Source organism: Mustelus asterias, chromosome 18, assembly GCF_964213995.1.
Source record: "Mustelus asterias chromosome 18, sMusAst1.hap1.1, whole genome shotgun sequence".
NCBI classification, from domain to species: Eukaryota; Metazoa; Chordata; class Chondrichthyes; order Carcharhiniformes; family Triakidae; genus Mustelus; species Mustelus asterias.
Window position 1 is genome coordinate 14,578,130 of NC_135818.1, and position 17,874 is coordinate 14,596,003.

Below are 17,874 nucleotides of genomic sequence, written 5' to 3' on the forward strand. Positions count from 1 at the left end.
CACCTATTTCAGACACGTATTTATTGACTACAGCTCAGCCTTCAACACCATTATTCCCACAAAACTCATCTCCAAACTCCATGGCCTGGACCTCGCCACCTCCCTCTGCGACTGGATCCTGAACTTCTTAACTCACAGACCACAATCAGTAAGGATAGGTAACAACACCTCCTCCACGATCATCCTCAATACTGGTGCCCCACAAGGCTGTGTTCTCAGCTCCCTACTATGCTCCTTATACACCTATGACTGTGTGTGAGTGTAACACTACATTCTACACTCTCTCGTTTCCTTCTCTATGAACGGTATGCTTTGTCTGTATAGCGCGCAAGAAACAAAACTTTTCACTGTATGTTAATACATGTGACAATAATAAATCAAATCAAATTAAATCAAATCAAATTCTTACCTGTTTGACCAGGCTGTGCGCTGCCAACTCGTGGCTTCATTTGCAGAGTGACAGAGGGGCACTTTTTATGCACTTATTGTGCTTTCTTAGCCTTTGCTTTTTGGATGGCGTGATTTATTTTCATTATGCTTGCAATTTGAGTTTAAGCACTTCAAATACAATTATATGTGGGAAAAATGAATTTGATTCCTTCAGATGTTTCCTTTCAATGAATCCATAGAATCCCAACAGTGCAGAGGAGGCCATTTGGCCCATCGAGTTTGCACCGTCCACAATCCCACCCAGTCCCTATCCCATAACCCCACGTCTTAACCGGCTAGTCCCCCTGACACTAAGTGGCAATTTAGCATGGCCAATCAACCTAACCCGCATGTCTTTGGACTGTGGGAGGAAACTGGAGCACCCAGTGGAAACCCACGCAGACACAGGGAGAATGTGCAAACTCCACACAGACAGTGACCCAAGCCGGGAATCGAACCCGGGTCCTTGGCGCTGAGGCGGCAGTGCTAACCACTGTGCCACCCTAGTGCACAAAGAGACCATCTGACCCATTGAGTCAGCACTGTCTCTCCGACAGAGCATCCCACCCAGGCCCTCCCCTCCGCCCTATTCCCATAACCCCAGAGAGAGTGCAGAGAAGGTTTACCAGGATGTTGCCTGGTATGGAGGGTCTTAGCTATGAGGAGAGATTGGGTAGACTGGGGTTGTTCTCCCTGGAAAGACGGAGAATGAGGGGAGATCTAATAGAGGTGTACAAGATTATGAAGAGTATAGATAAGGTGAACAGTGGGAAGCTTTTTCCCAGGTCGGAGGTGACGATCACGAGGGGTCATGGGCTCAAGCTGAGAGGGGCGAAGTATAACTCAGATATCAGAGGGACGTTTTTTACACAGAGAGTGGTGGGGGCCTGGAATGCGCTGCCAAGTAGGGTGGTGGAGGCAGGCACGCTGACATCGTTTAAGACTTACCTGGATAGTCACATGAGCAGCCTGGGAATGGAGGGATACAAACGATTGGTCTAGTTGGACCAAGGAGCGGCACAGGCTTGGAGGGCCGAAGGGCCTGTTTCCTGTGCTGTACTGTTCTTTGTTCTTTGTTCATTTTCCACGGCTAATCTACCAAACCTGTACATCTTGGGACTCTAATGGGAAATTTAGCGCGGTCAATCCACCTAAGCTGCACTACTGGGTGGCACGGTGTCACAGTGGTTAGCACTGCTGCCTCACTGGTCCAGGAACCCGGATTCAATTGCAGCCTTGGGTGACTGTCTGTTTGGAGTTTACACATTCTCCCCGTGTCTGCGTGGGTTTCCTCCGGGTGATCCAGTTTCCTCCCACAGTACAAAGATGTGCGGGTTAGCCTGATTGGCTATGCTAAATTGCTCCTTCATGGCCCAATATGTGTAAATTAGATTGATTAACCATGATAAATGTGTGAGGTTACAGGGATAGGGCAGGGAAAAGGGGCTGGGTAAAACAAATATTGGGTCAGAGAGTCAGTGCGGATTTGATGGGCAGAATGGCCTCTTCTGCACTGTGCTGATTCTACGAACTCTGGACTTTGGGAGGAAACCGGAGCACCCGGAGGCAGCCCATGTAGACACGGGGAGAATGTACAAAGTCCACATAGACAGTCACAAGGCTGGAATCGAACCTCAGTCGCTGGTGCTGTGAGGCAGCAGTGCTAACCACTGTGCCACCGTGTCGTGATGTGAGATGCTTTAAAGTCACTCGTAATCTTCCATTTTCCAGTGGCCATGGTTAACTATACCAGACCCTGACACTATTTAAACTCATCCTGGAGAATTCTCCAGCCATTCACGCTGGCGGGATTCTCCAGTCCCGCTGGCAGTGCACCCCCTCCTGTGGGTTTCCTGGTGGCATGGGGTGACATCAATGGGAAATCCCATTGACAGCGGCGGGACTGGAGAATCCCGGCGCCAGTGAGGAGAATGCCATCTCCGGCTGCTGAGAAACGTGCAGCTGGGAGGCTGGAGAACTCCATTATCTATCCGGTGTTGAAGGATGCATTGAAGTATTGACAAGACGAATTTGCAAATTATTCACCACGAATAATTTCAGAATTTTATCTTCTAGCTTCTTTGGTGTTGCGAACCATGAGAGCGAAATGAACTTGCTGAAGGGCAGCACGGTGGCACAGTGGTTAGCACTGCTGCCTCACAGTGCCAGGGTCCAGGGTTCGATTCCCGGCCTGGGTCACTGTCTGTGTGGAGTTTGCACGTTCTCCCCGTGTCTGCATGGGTTTCCTCCGGGTGCTCTGGTTTCCTCCCACAGTCCAAAGATGAGCAGGTTAGGTGGATTGGCCATGCTAAATTGCCAGTTAGTGTTCGAGGGACTAACTAGGGTAAATGCACGGCGTTATGGGGTAGGGCCTGGGTGGGATTGTGGTCGGTGCAGGCTCGATGGGCCGAATGGCCTCCTTCTGCACTGTAGGATTCTATGATTCTATGAGCAAATACAAAGTATAATTGAGGTATAATTGTGCACCACAGTAGGAAGGCACATGGATAAGGGGCTGAATTCTCCGGCCGCACTGGTCTAAAATCCAGAAATTCTTACCCAACTGTCAATGGGGTTTCACATTGTCCGCAACCCGCCCATCACAATTGCAGTGGCGGGCAGGATGGGAGAATTCCGGCCATGATATCTGGGGAATGATTTTGGGGTAAGGTAGAGGAATGGTGTCCAAATGGGAGCCTTGGTCACCGTGAGAATACAAACATTCAGCCAATAAATAGATTGATGCGTTTTGAGATCATGCCTGAAAGTGGACACAGATCTTATTTAGCGAATGATCTCCCGTGCCAGCTGTGCCCGCAGATGGCATTGGCTTCTTCTTGATAACGTCTTCCCAAAGCAGGACCTTGGCTATCTTCACCTTCTCTAAGAATGTTGGTCTCCATCTCTGTTCATGCATTACTGTCTATGTCAGAAACTACCTCATTGCAACGTTACTGTAAAATTGGCAGCATGGTGGCACAGTGGTTAGCACTGCTGCCTCACAGTGCCGGGGACCTGGGTTCGATTCCCGGCTTGGGTCACTGTCTGTGTGGAGTTTGCACATTTTCCCCACGTCTGCGGGGGTTTTCTCTGGTTTCTTCCCACAGCCCGAAAGACATGCTGGTTAGGTGCATTGGCCGTGCTAAATTCTCCCTCAGTGTACCCGAACAGGCGCCAGAGTGTGGCGACTAGAGGATCTTTCACAGTAACTTCATTGCAGTGTTAATGTGAGCCTGTTTGTGACTAATAAATAAATAGCTGTGAGGTTGTTTGTGAGAATTGCCTGGTTGACTTTTGCTCCGATTTCCCACTCCTTTTTTCTCCTACGGGAAATCATTGACTGAGATTGGCAACTCATCATGAGAAATCCGCTGTACCTCGTGGCGTTGCTTGCTTATTTTACGTATTAAATACAAATATTAAATATTACCTTCAATCCAAGCAGCCTGGCGCACAGGTCTATCAACTGTCTTGCCTTAAGCAACAGTCTCAAACGGAAGCTAGCAGTCTCCTTCCACCCCCCCCCCCCGCCGCTCCCCCCCCCTCCCCCTCCCCCCACCCCCCACCCCCCACCCCCCACCCCCCCACCCCCCCCCCAGGCCAAACAATTGCAGTCCTCAGCTTGCTGTTTATTTGTGGAATCCATTCGAAGATGAGAGAAAGTCACAGGTCAGAATGGAGTAAATGAACGATTGACAGAACGACGATAAGAGGATGGAATTGAGGAGAGAGGCAGCATGCATTTATATCACTTGTCTATCTCCTGCGGTTCACGTGGCACAACAAAGCTTGCCATGTTCCTGTTGCAACCTTGTGCCGCATATTGGGCTGGGGAAAGAGCAATCAATATCTGTGATTTGTCCAGTTGCGACAGCTCTGCTTGTGAACTATCCTGGGTTTGCTTGAATTGTGAGGATACTTCCTGGGGCAGTGCATCCTGTAGATAGTACACACTGCCTGCTACTGAGTGTCGGTGGTGGAGGGAGTGGATGTTTGTGGATGGGGTGCCAATCAAGCGGGCTGCTTTGTCCTGGATGTTGTCAAGCTTCCTGACTGTTCATAGAATCCCTGCAGTGCAGAAAGAGGCCATTCGGCCCATCGAGTCTGCACCGACCACGATCCCACCCAGGCTATATTCCTGTAACCCCACATATTTACCCTGCTAATTCCCCCTGACACTAGGGTCTAATTTAGCACGACCAATCCACCTAACCCGCACATCTTTGGATTGTGGGAGGAAACCGGAGCACCCGGAGGAAACCCACACAGACACGGGGAGAATGTGCAAACTCCACACAGACAGTGACCCGAGGCCGGAATAGAACCCGGGTCCCTGGCGCTGTGAGGCAGCAATGCTAACCACTGTGCCACCGTGCCGTGTTGTTGGAACTGCACCCATCCAGGCAAGTGGGAAGTATTCCATCACACTCCTGAGACTAGGTCACTGATTATTGTATTTGGAACTAGTTCAAAGGCCAAATGAAAAAAATCACTTTGACCTCCCCCTACTGAAACTCTAGAATTAAACATGTTAGGAATGGGGAGAGTTGAATAGACCATCTGAACTTCTGGAGGAAAGAAAATTGTGAATATTTTTTTGGGGCAGTGTGGTGAACCATAGATGGTCATCACTATGGGTACTTGTACATATGTTACTCTTGTTACTGTTGGGGTTAGGGTTGGGGTGTTCCACCTGTTGGTATTGTTCTGTGGTACACTCCGGTTGGCTCCGCCTTCCTATAGGAGTATAAAGGTCACGGCACTTCCTAGTGACCCTTCAGTCTGGGATTGTATTGTGAAGCAGTATGCTCCATTCTTGTTGCTAATAAAAGCCTTTATTTCCCGGGTACGATCCAGCCTCCCGAGTGAATTAATTGCGCATCAGGCAGTCACTCCCTTCTCCTGTGTTTCCTGTTCCTAATGTTCACCTTTTGCAAGCATTTGCACTCAGAGATAATTGGAGATGATTCAGATGATTTATTTTTAAGGCTTACTTAATGAAAATAATTTTGAAATGCATTTTTTGAGAGTGGGAGATCGACAGTAATCTCACTGAGGATTTCTCCTACGTGCAGTGGCTCCCTGATAGCTCACCACTTTGACTAATGACTAGTTACGCTGTACCAATTAGGATCGACCCTTGCCTTTGCTGAATTAATTCACCTGTGGGGCAAGCAGCAAATTGGTGGAAGGTGAGAAGCATTGATACAAGATTGTAATTGGGAAATGGTGCGATGACAATAATCTCTCCCTCAATGTCGGAAAATGAAGGAGATAGTCATCGACTTCAGGAAGCATAGTGGAGGATATGCACTTGTATACATCAATGGGGATGAAGTGGAATTGGATGAGAGCTTCAAATATCTAGGTGTCCAGATCACTAACAATCTGTCCTGGTCCCTCCATGCTGACACTATAGTTAAGAAAGCCCACCAACTTTCTCAGGAGGCTAAAGAAATTCAGCATGTCCGATATGATTCTCATTAATTTTTACAGATGTACCATAGAAATCATCCTTAACGGATGTATCACAGCTTGGTATGGCTCCTGCTTTGAACAAGACCACAAGAAAATACAAAGGGTTGTGAACGTAGCCCAGTCCATCACGCAAACCAGCCTCCCATCCATTGACTCTGTCTACACTTCCTGCTTCCTCAAAAAAGCAGCCAGCATAATCAAAGACCTCACACATCCCAGACATACTCTCTTTCATCTTCTTCCATCGGGAAAAAGATACAAAAGTCTGAGAACACGTACCAACCGATTCAAGAACAGCTTGTTCCCTGCTGCCATCAGACTTTAGAGTGGATCTACTTTGTATTAAGATGATTCTTTTCTACACCCCAGCTATAACTGTAACATTACATTCTACACCCTCTCCTCTCCTTCTTCATGAATGTATGCTTTGTCTGTATAGCGCGCAAGAAACAATACTTTTCACTGCATACTAATACATGTGACAATAATAAATCAAATCAGTAATCATATTATTGATTTAGATTGTTAACACAGAGAACAATAATCTCTGATCTTTCTCACAAAGAACAATATATATATAAATGTTTTATCTAAATATAAAGGTCATTCCCACTGTGGTTTTTTTGATGTGATTACAGGGTAGCAGTTTGATAGAACAGTTCAGATGGTACTATAAACCACAGGAGCAAAGCTCAAATGGATGAACTGTCATCTGAACAGTGAGAAAATAGCCCAGAAATCACTCTAGCACATCCACTCATGTGTACTTCTATAAATAATATATGTAATGTATGTGCTGGAGGCTACAAGGTGGTTCTATTCAGTTTTCAATTGAAGGTTTTGAAAAAGTGATGGACAGGAACATCCAATGTCATCGTGTACCATGGGCGTAAGAGGATGTTGGCACAAAGGAAATAATCAATGGCGGATTTCTGGGGAAGGGTTTCAACACTTTTTTTCTCTCACTTTTATTTTCTGGTAAGCCGTCAGCAAGATGTCAAATTAGTCAGAAAAATAAAAGCCGTGTTATACTCTGTTTCTACTGGATTCACATGACGTGGAAGTCTAAAATTATGATAAAATTTTCTAATAGCTTCTGCAATGTAACACTTAGTTATTTACAGCATTTTAACAATACTGGAGCAATGTCCAAAGATGTGCAGGTTAGGTGGATTGGCCATGCTAAATTGCCCCTTAGTGTCTGAGGATGTGCAGGTTACATGGATTGACCATGGTAAATTGCCCCTTAGTGTCCAAAGATGTGCAGGTTAGATGGATTAGCCATGGTAAATGTATGGGGTTACAGGGAGAGGGCCTGGCTAAATGCTCTGTCAGAGAGTTGGTGCAGACTCGATGGTTGCAATGGCCTCTTGTGGATTGTAGGGATTCTGTGATTCTAAGTATGGTTCACAGCCCATTGTATAACCCGTCTCAGCTGGCTCATGTGACATTTGTAGGGTCATGAGATGGGGGATGCTGTCAGTGGATCCGGAAATCAGTGGGATTCCCGAGTGGGTGGGGAAGGGGCCAGGCCCCCGCGAACACAAGCCACCGCCCAATTAGGGAAACGAAGGCACGAGGATCATCCAGGGAATATTCTGTGTGTAGTTTGCACGTTCTCCTCGTGTCTGCGTGGGTTTCCTCCGGGTGCTCCGGTTTCCTCCCACAGTCCAAAGATGTGCGGGTTAGGTGGATTGGCCATGCTAAATTGTCTCTTACTGTCAGGGGAACTAGCTAGGATAAATGCATGGGTTTATGGCGATTGGTCCTGGGTGGGATTGTGGTCGGTGCAGACTCGATGGGCCGAATGACCTCCTTCTGCACTGTAGGATTCTATGAAGTGCATGGCGGGAATGGGCCTTTTTCCCACTCTCACCAGTGATGCTGCCTGTGTTGTGTGCAGACATCTCATTCAGCGTTGCTTCACTCGTGTGTCTAACAATGCAATCGCCATTATAAATGATGAGGGTGGAGTTATGGTGCGGGATCTTGAGCCCTGCGTTTGCCATCCACGGGAATGCTGGCGGGACTCAAGATCCAGCAAAGCCCGGAATCTCGCCATCGACATAACCTGATTTATATTCATTTTAATATATTCACATATGATTAAAGGCCTCCCCCCGCCAGATACTGACCTCCCGCTGAATATTCAAACAATGCCAACGTGAAGTCACACCGGCATTGTTTACAACAGGTTCACCCAGGCAGTGGGTTGTCAATGCCCCCTGGCAGAGGTTGGCACAGCCAGGTTAGCACCATTTCCATGCCAACCTGGCAGTGCTAAGCTGTGCCAGGTGGCAGTGCCGGGGCAGACCCCAGTGGTAGCCTGATAGGGAAGCGGGGGGGGGGGTGGAATTCATTTAATTGTGCGGGTGTCGCATTTTTGCTGACTGCTTGTCTATGTTTGTCAATTTTGTCTTCCTTGCTATAGCTGTACCATTCAGCCTGTTGCCCTTTAGCATTGCGAAGGTATGAAGTCTACCAAATTATTCTATGCCTCCGGCAGGCTATGGAGGAGCACCTTGGGGAATAGTGGATCTTTTGATATCCTGGGCTCTACAGTAAATCTGGCTTCAGCATTTGCAGGGAATTAATGTTCAACTGAGAGAGAACCTTGTCTCACAGACTTAGAATACCTGATTTGTCATTGCATTAACTATTCTGAAACCTCCTGGTTCCGACGTTGCATGCCTCAGTAAAGATTCCTCAGTCTGTTCTCTGAAGGAGCTACATGGGTAGCACAGCGGTTCGCACTGCAGTCACACAGTGCCAGGGACCCGGGTTCAATAGTAGCCTACTCCTGCTCCTAATTCATATGTCCGAAAGCACTTTCCAATGCAAAAGGCCACAGGACGTCTGTGGGCAACTCTGAGTGTAATAAATGACTAGCCACATTTGTTTGCTGTTGACTGCAAAACCTGGACCATTATGCCAACTTGCAGAGAGAACTAATGAGCAATGCCCACCATGGCATGACCAGTAAAACCCTGAAACTAATATCCTTTCTGTGTGTTGAAAGGTTTGGGCCAAGTCTACAAGCCGGCTTTTGGCTGCTGTGCAGTGGAAATTTATATGATCCTAATTGGATTGCAAAGCTCTTTTCAACACATCCCTTATCATGGTGCATGCTGCGTATTGACTTCACTGGAGGAGCACAATCCAGGAATTATCTAACAGTGAAAGGAACACAGCAATGGGCAATAGACTGAGGCAGTTATCGGTGTGCACAGAATCTGTATGGCAGCTTCATTTAATATGATAAAACACACACAATAGAAAGGCCGTAGGTGCAGAGCAAAATGGTGTCTTTTTGGCTAATTGCATATTTAATATCTCAAATTTTCATCCAAGGAGCTCCATAAACAGACGCTGTAAAGGAGGAACATCATCATAGTATCATAGAATTAACAGTGCAGAAAGGAGCCCATCGAGCCTGCACCGACAACAATCCCACCCAGGCCCTGTCCTATCCCCACAACCTCACATATTTACCCTCCCAAACATAGAAACGTAGAAGGTAGGAGCAGGAGGAGGCCATTTAGCCCTTCTAGCCTGCTCCGTCATTCATTACGATCATGGCTGATCATCCAACTCAATAGCCTAATCCTGCTTTTTCCCCATAACCTTTGATCCCGTTTCCCCAACTACTATATCTAGCTGCCTCGTGAATACATTCAATGTTTTGGCATCAACTACTTCCTGTGTTAATGAATTCCACAGACTCACCACTCTTTGGGTGAAGAAATGTCTCCTCACCTCCATCCTAAATGGTCTCCCCTGAATCCTCAGACTGTGACCCCAGGTCCTGGACTCCCCCACCATTGGGAACATCCTCCCTGCATCTACCCTGTCTAGTCCTGTTAGAATTTTATAAGTTTCTATGAGATCCCTCCTCATTCATCTGAATTCCAGTTCACATTGTGAACATTATTGAGAGATTTAGTGGCAGGTGAAATAGGGAACAGAGCAAACTGCTCACTTAATAGAATGTTACTTGTCTTCTCTCAATAGAATGTAAATATCATTCACAGGGTTTTTCATAGAGTCATAGGATCCGTACAACGCAAAAGGAGGCCATTCCGTCCACCAGGTCCGCACCGATGCTTTGACAGAGTATTTTACCCAGGCCCTTTGCCCTGCCCTATCCCTGTAACCCCACACATTTCCCATGGCTAATCCACCTAACCTACACATCTTCGGACTGCGGGAGGAAACCGGAATACCCGGAGGAAACCCACGCAGACGCGGGGAGAACATGCAAACTCCACACAGACAGTGACCCAAGCCGGGAATTGAAGCCGGGTCCCTGGCACTGTAAGGCAGCAGTGCTAACCACTGTGCCACCATGCCACCCTAATTAATAATTATGCTGAAGTTCTTTTCCATCTTCACCTTGCTTCAAGAAATCTACTTAAGCTGACTCTTTAATGTCTGCAGAAATGTTAGTGGTGTCTTCCCTTAGAGGGGAAGTTTGACGTCAGGGATGGGCAACCTGCAGCCTGGGTGGGCACATGATGCGCATCTGGGTTCTGAGTGCGGCCAGTGAGACATTTTGTTGACCGTTGCCCATGTGCAGGTTTGTGACATTCCACTGATTTCCGTCTGCGTAGTTTCTTCCTATCAGTATGACTGAAGTGATTCATACGTAAAGCAAGGGCAAGTGAAGTGAGGTGTGTGCTGGTTGCTCACAACATTAACTGTGAGAACCGTGCTCTGTGTCCAAAGTGTCAATATTTCTTTTGCGTTTACCATTTGAAGTTGATGACAGTTCTATTAATATATGAATGATTGAACATTTTCTATAACTCGTTATGAAATATTCAACGTACATTAAATGCATTTAATCTTATTCATGGGGTCACGGTTAGTGAACAAGCCCAATTTCAATCTTGAGGGCCACTCATGCAGCCCACTCACTAGCCTGGGTTGCCATTCACTGATCTACACCATTGTGAGCACAGTTTTGCCTTGTTTTGTGTTTATACTGGCCCATCTCAAAAAAGATCTGTAAATTCCATTAGCGTTTGCAGGGTAAATACGTGGGGTTATGGGGATAGGGCTGGGTGGGATTGTTGTCGGTGCAGGTGCGATGGGCTGAATGGCCTCCTTCTGCACTGTTGGCATTTTATGGTTCTCTCCCAATATTTCAGTTTCTTTGTTTCCTCATTCTGTTTCGCTCCTCCTTTGCTCTTTTGATGGCATTATGCAGTTCCATGACTGACTCATCAAAGACACTGTCACTTCAGTGGGAACACCATGTTTCAGACAATGTTAATGATGCAGTCCCCTTTGAGGTTGCTAATATATGCAAGCTTGCAGAATGCAGGAAGTAAACTAATGAATTATCTGGCCCATTAGCAAGCATCTTTCAAGAAAGTCTGTTAGTATCTTAATTTTTACATCTGTGGGGCGTGGCATGGTAGCACTGTGGTTGGCACTGCTGCCTCACAGCATCAGGGACCCGGGACCGATTCCCAGCTTGGATCACTGTCTATGTGGTGTCTGCATGTTCTCCCCCATGTCTGCATGGGTTTCCTCTGGGTGCTCCGGTTCCCTCCCTTCCTTTCAGTTTGAAAGACGTACTGGTTAGGTGCATTGGCCGTGCTAAATTCTCCCTCAGTGTACCCGAACAGGCGCCAGAGTGTGGCAACTAGGGGAGTTTCACAGTAACTTCAGTACAGTGTTAATATAAGCCTACTTGTGACATTAATAAATAAACTTTAAATCTCAATCCTTGGGGTAATTCATGCAGATTGATTAGCAGACCCAGGGTGAGGGGGCTGGCACTCTGTGCCAGTGTCATATTCATCTAGCTGGCACCTAAACTATTCCTGGCAAGCTTGCTGGCATGGACACCCAGCACTCTGTGTTCCCTTACTTCGATTTTCTCAAGGAGGGCTCGGAGGTCAGTGTCGGTAAGTCCTGTGTTCTTCTCTAAAGCAAGCATAAATCAATATGTAATAGGAAATGCCCAATGGGAAATTGGGAGAGTTATCAAACAGATTCTATGGATCGTAACTTCCAAGTTCCGGGGTGTTGTGTCTGAGGGGTACCCCAAAGATGCACTGGAAACATTGCCCAGGAAGTTGTCCTGCACTTTAAACCATCTGAAAGCTTCAGATGGTTTATTTTTTATTCACTTATTGGATGTGGGCATCACCAGCTAACCAGTGTTCATTGCCCATCCTGAATTGCCCTTGAGAAGGTGATGGTGAGCTGTCTTCTTGTACCACTGTGGTCCATGTGATGTAGGTACACCCATAGTGCTTTTGGAGAGGGTGTTCCAGGATTTTGACCCCGCGATATTGAAGGAACGGTGATATATTTCCAAGTCAGGATGGTGAGTGACTTGGAGGGGAACTTGCAGGTGTTGGTGTTCCCATATGTCTTCTGCCCTTGTCCTTCTAGTTAGTAGAGGGTGAGGGGTTGGAAGATGCTGTCGTGCAGTTTGTAGTACACACTGCTGCGACAGTGCGTCAGTGGTGGAGGGAGTGGAGGTTTGTAGATGTGGTGCCAATCAAGCGGGCTGCTTTGTCCTGGATGGTGTCGAGCTTCTTGAGTGTTGTTGGAGCTGCTCCCATCCAGGCAAGTGGGGAGTATTCCATCACTCTCCTGACTTGTGCCTTGTAGATGGTGGACAGACAGGCTTTGGGGAGTCAGGAGGTGAGTTACTCATTGCAGGATTCCTAGCCTCTGACCTGCTCTTGTTGTCACAGTATTTGTAGGGTTAATTCTTGTCAATGATAACCTCAGACAACCCACTCTCCCTAAACCTCTCTGCCTCTGCATCTTATTGAAGAGGCTCCTTAAAACCTATCTCTTTCATCAGAGTTTTGGTCGCCTGCCTTAATATTGCTTTGTATGTCAAATTTTATGTTTCAGTGAAGCATTTTGGAATGTTAAATTGCGTTAAAGACACTTCCTGTGTGCAAGTTGTTGTTGTTGAGCCGATCAACAGAGATAGGATCCTCTAACAAGGTAGTGCTCACATTTCTCCCAAAAATGTGCCAAAAACTCTATGACCATATTATTTAGTTCTGACTCGACGTGTTCTACTAATGATGATGCTTCTCGCAACAATTTTGACCAGATATTTACCAGCACTTTTTAAATGAAGTTTATCAACATAGATTCCCCACAGTGCAGAGGGAGGCCATACAGCCCATCGAGTCTGCACTGACAACAATCCCACCCAGGCCCTATCCATGTAACCCTACGCGTTTACCCGGCTAATCCCCCTGACACTGAAGGGCAATTTAGCATGGCCAATCCACCTAACCCGCACATCTTTGGGGTGTGGGAGGAAAGCGAGGCACCCGGAGGAAACCCACGCAGACACGGGGAGAATGTGCAAACTCCACACAGACACCCGAGGCCAGAATTGAACTTGGGTCTCTGTGAGGCAGCATTTCTAACCGTGGTGCCATAAATCCTGCATTAAAAAAATGACACAGTTGAAGGCACAATTTCCTCAAATACAGCTTCTTCCCTGCTGCTGTCAGACTCTTGAATGGACTTATCTTGTATTAAGTTGATCTTTCTCTACACCCCAGCTATGACTGTAACACTACATTCTGCACTCTCTCCTTTCCTTCTCTATGAACGGTATGCTTTGTTTGTATAGTGTGCAAGATACAATACTTTTCACTGTATACTAATAGATGTGACAATAATAAATCAAATCAAATCGAAGAATCTTCACAGACCATGTGGCTGGAGCAAGTGGAAATTACATTGACTGGAGTCTGCTGCCTCATGCTGCTGTCTCTCAGGATTACAGCAGAGGCCAGGCCTCCCCACTTCATGACATCACATTCGTGGAATGTGGGCCACTGTTGAGGGAATCCAGTGGCCCAGAATAGGTCATCATGAAACGAGACCCACCTCAGTCCTAAAAATGATGTACAGAGCATGAGAAGCTAGCCACGTCTCCTGACACCAAAGCTCAGCTGGCATCAAGAAGAAGCTTGAAGACTGATTATTTTTTACAAAGACTTCAAAAGAAAGGATGTACTCTTATGAAAGAGGAGGTTGATAGCAACCGATTTAGAATTTGCTGCAATAAATTAGATTGTCTGCAGACATGGTGCCTTGTTATTGATAGAGATTAGAGTCATCCCGGGAAAAGGTGAGCTTTTAAGGTGATGATTGACATGGTAGGGTCATAGGAAAGCGATTGAGGGAATGTGCCTTCCTTTGAAAGTGTGGGGCAGTGAGAGGAGGTCAGATTGTGCTGCTAGACTTCCAGAGGAGAAAGAGAAAGCTTGCAGTGAATGAAATGTTTTTCTAACGATAGTCACTGTTTCAATGTCGGAAATATAATATCTTTGATTTGATTTTTTTGCCGGAATTTTACCGGCACACTTGCCCGAATTCGTGGCGGGCGCGGCTTGCAGAACAACATTCTCCTTTGGCCTCGGGCAGGATCTTACGAGCCTCAGGCGGGTGAGGCAGTAAAATTCCGGCAATTATTGTCACATGTATTAACGTACAGTGAAACGTATTGTTCCTGTGCGCTATATAGACAAAGCATACCGTTCATAGAGAAGGAAAGGAGAGAGTGCAGAATGTAGTGTTACAGTCATAGCTAGTGTGTGGAGAAAGATCAACTTAATGCAAGGTAGGTCCATTCAAAAGTCTGACAGCAGCAGGGAAGAAGCTGTTCTTGAGTCAGTTGGCACGTGACCTCAGACTTTTGTATCTTTTTCCCGATAGGAGAAGGTGGAAGAGAGAATGTCCGGGGTGCGTGGGGTCCTTACTTATGCTGGCTGCTTTGCCGAGGCAGCGGGAAGTGTAGACAGAAACCAGGATGGGAGGCTGGTTTTCATGATGGCTTGGGCTACATTCACAACCTTTTGTAGTTCCTTGCGGTCTTGGGCAGAGCAGGAGCTATACCAAGCTGTCAACCAGAGCGAATGTTTTCTATGGTGCATCTGTAAAACTTGGTGAGCTTTGTAGCTGACATGCCAAATTTCCTTAGTCTTCTGAGAAAGTAGAGGTGTTGGTGAGCTTTCTTAACTATAGTGTCGGCATGGGGGGACCAGGACAGGTTGTTGGTGATCTGGACACCTAAAAACTTGAAGCTCTCGTCCATTTCTACTTTGTGCCCATTGATGTAGACAAGTGTCTACATCTAGATGTGGACAGGTAGACAGGTGACAGGTATTGATGTATCCAGTTTTGACCTTACGCTCCCACAAACAGCAGTGCGTTAATAGCCAGATCATCGCCGGAAATCTACCGCCCCACCCACCACAGATTCGGAGCGAACGAGGTGCAGACAATGAAAATGTCCGTTGACCTCAGGCGGGATTTTCCGATCTTGCTCGAGCGAGGCCACAAAATCCCATCCCATATGTTGTTATTTTGTTGTCTAAAGGATGAATATTGGCCGGGACACTGGGGACAAGTCCCCTGGTCCTCTTCAGAATTAGTGCCATGGGATCTTTTTACAAGCACTGTTGGAGAGCAGATGGGGCCTTGGTTTTAACACCTCATCTGAAATAGGGCACCTCTGACTGTCGGCCTAGGTTTTTTTTGTGCGTAAGTCTCTGGAGAGGAACTTGAGCCTAGAACATTCTGACTCCGAGGCAAGAGTGCCAGCAATTGAGCCACGTCTGACAGATATGCCATGGCTCCAGATATGCTCTGAATCTTCACTGTGGGGGACGCAGGTGTGGGGAGGACCTGAAGGCCAGCCATTGGTCTGAACCTGAGTCCAGGTGTGCCTGGACCAAATGACAAAACAATTTTGATTTGGAAAAAAAAATCTCTACATGATATATACATTATTCTCCAGCTGCAGAAATTAGTTGACAAATCCCCAGACACTTCTGTGGCAGAAATGCTCCTCAGTTTACTCCATAACAGCTGATCCTGGTATCCCCTGTGCCTCAGTGAGCTCCATTTAAGTGTTGCCAAGGAAACTGGAAGCTGCAGTCCCATTGGCTGTCATTTTGACAAAGGCAAATGAGGTCACTCAGAATGGAGGGTCTTTCGCAAAGTACAAAAGAACTTGCCGGAAGCGTTTTGATGGTGGGGGTGCCTTTCACCCGATTTTCCAGCCCAGCATAACTCTCTCCACTGTTTATGCACTCCTGTAGATCCTTAAAATTGTGAAGAAGTTCATCCCCAAAGATCCGAAAGTGATCTACAAAGTCTGATTGGGGGAGACGGTGGTAATGTCACTATGGGTGGGATTTTCCAGCTACGCTCGCCTCAAGGCAAGAAATTCCCGTCTGAGGTCAATGGACCTTTGCACGGTCCGCCAAATTTTCTGTCCCGCCCGCTACGATTCCTGTGGCAGGCAGGACGAGAAAATTCCACCCTGGACTAGTAATCCAGAGCCCCCAGGCTAATGTAAAAGCTGCGGATGCTGGAATCTGAAACAAAAGCAGAAAATGCTGGAGAAACTCAGCAGATTTGACAGCGTCTGTGGAGAGAGAATAGAGTAAGAAGTTTAACAACACCGGGTTAAAGTCCAACAGGTTTATTTGGTAGCAAAAGCCACACAAGCTTTCGGAGCTGCAAGCCCCTTCTTCAGGTGAGTGGGAATTCTGTTCACAAACAGAGCATATAAAGACACAAACTCAATTTACATGAATAATGGTTGGAATGCGAATGCTTACAACTAATCAAGTCTTAGGGTTAGGAAGCTTGATTAGTTGTAAGTATTCGCATTCCAACCATTATTCATGTAAATTGAGTTTGTGTCTTTATATGCTCTGTTTGTGAACAGAATTCCCACTCACCTGAAGAAGGGGCTTACAGCTCCGAAAGCTTGTGTGGCTTTTGCTACCAAATAAACCCGTTGGACTTTAACCTGGTGTTGTTAAACCTCTTACTGTGTTTACCCCAGTCCAACGCCGGCATCTCCACATCGAGAGAGAATAGAGCCATCGTTTCGAGTAAGGAGGACCCTTCGTCAGAGCCCAGGCTGATGTTCATAGAATCATAAAATCCTACAATGCAGATGGAGGCCATTCAGCCCATCGAGTCTGCATCAACCACAATCCCACCCAGGATCTATTCCCATAACCCCACATATTTACCCGGCTAATCCCCCTGATAGGAGGGTTAACCCTCACATCTTTGGACTGTGGGAGGAAACCGGAGCACCCGGAGGAAACCCACACAGACACGGGGAGAACATGCAAACTCCATAAAGACGGTGACCCGAGGCCGGAATTGAACCCGGGTCCCTAGCGCTGTGAGGCAGCAGTGCTAACCACGGTGCCACCGTGCCACCCCCTTTCTGGGGACATGAGTTCAAATCTAATCAACACATCTGGATTATATGGCAGGTTCAGCAATGGAGACCGTGATAACTGTCATCGATTGTTGTAAAGACCCATCTGGTTCACTAATGTCCTTTAGGGAAGGAAATCTGCCGTCCTTACCTGGTCTGGCCTACATGTGACTCCAGAGCCACAGCAATGTGGTTGCCTTTGAAACAGTCCAGCAAGCCACTCAGTTTCCAGTTTGGGATGTTGGTCCCTGCCGGCGACACCCACATCCAGTGAAAGAATAAAGAGAGAAAAAGAATCGCTGCTGAGGCAGGGGATCGAAAGCCTGCCCTTGTGAGATGGTCAGTTAGAGTTTGCACCATGTGACAAAGGTCCCCGCTTCCCTCAGAGTCTTTCTGTGAGTTGTACAATGGTTGCTTTCTCAGGGCTGAATTCCATTGGCCCTGTCATGGAGGGGGTGGGTCTGGAAAATGCGACAATGTCTGTAGGAGTTTCCCGGTGTGCCTGGGGTGGGCAGGAGATCTCCCAGTACACTGGGAGATCAGTATGCCTGTGCAATGGCGATCCTCAAGCTCATCAGCTGGTTTCCCAGCAAGCTGAGATTCCATCCCACCCCACCTACTGGCGAGAATCACACCCTGGCACTTCTCTTTTGTACTAAGTGCCATAAGATCGCATTTTCAAACTCACCCAAAAATGAGTCTGAAACTCTCCCATTTTC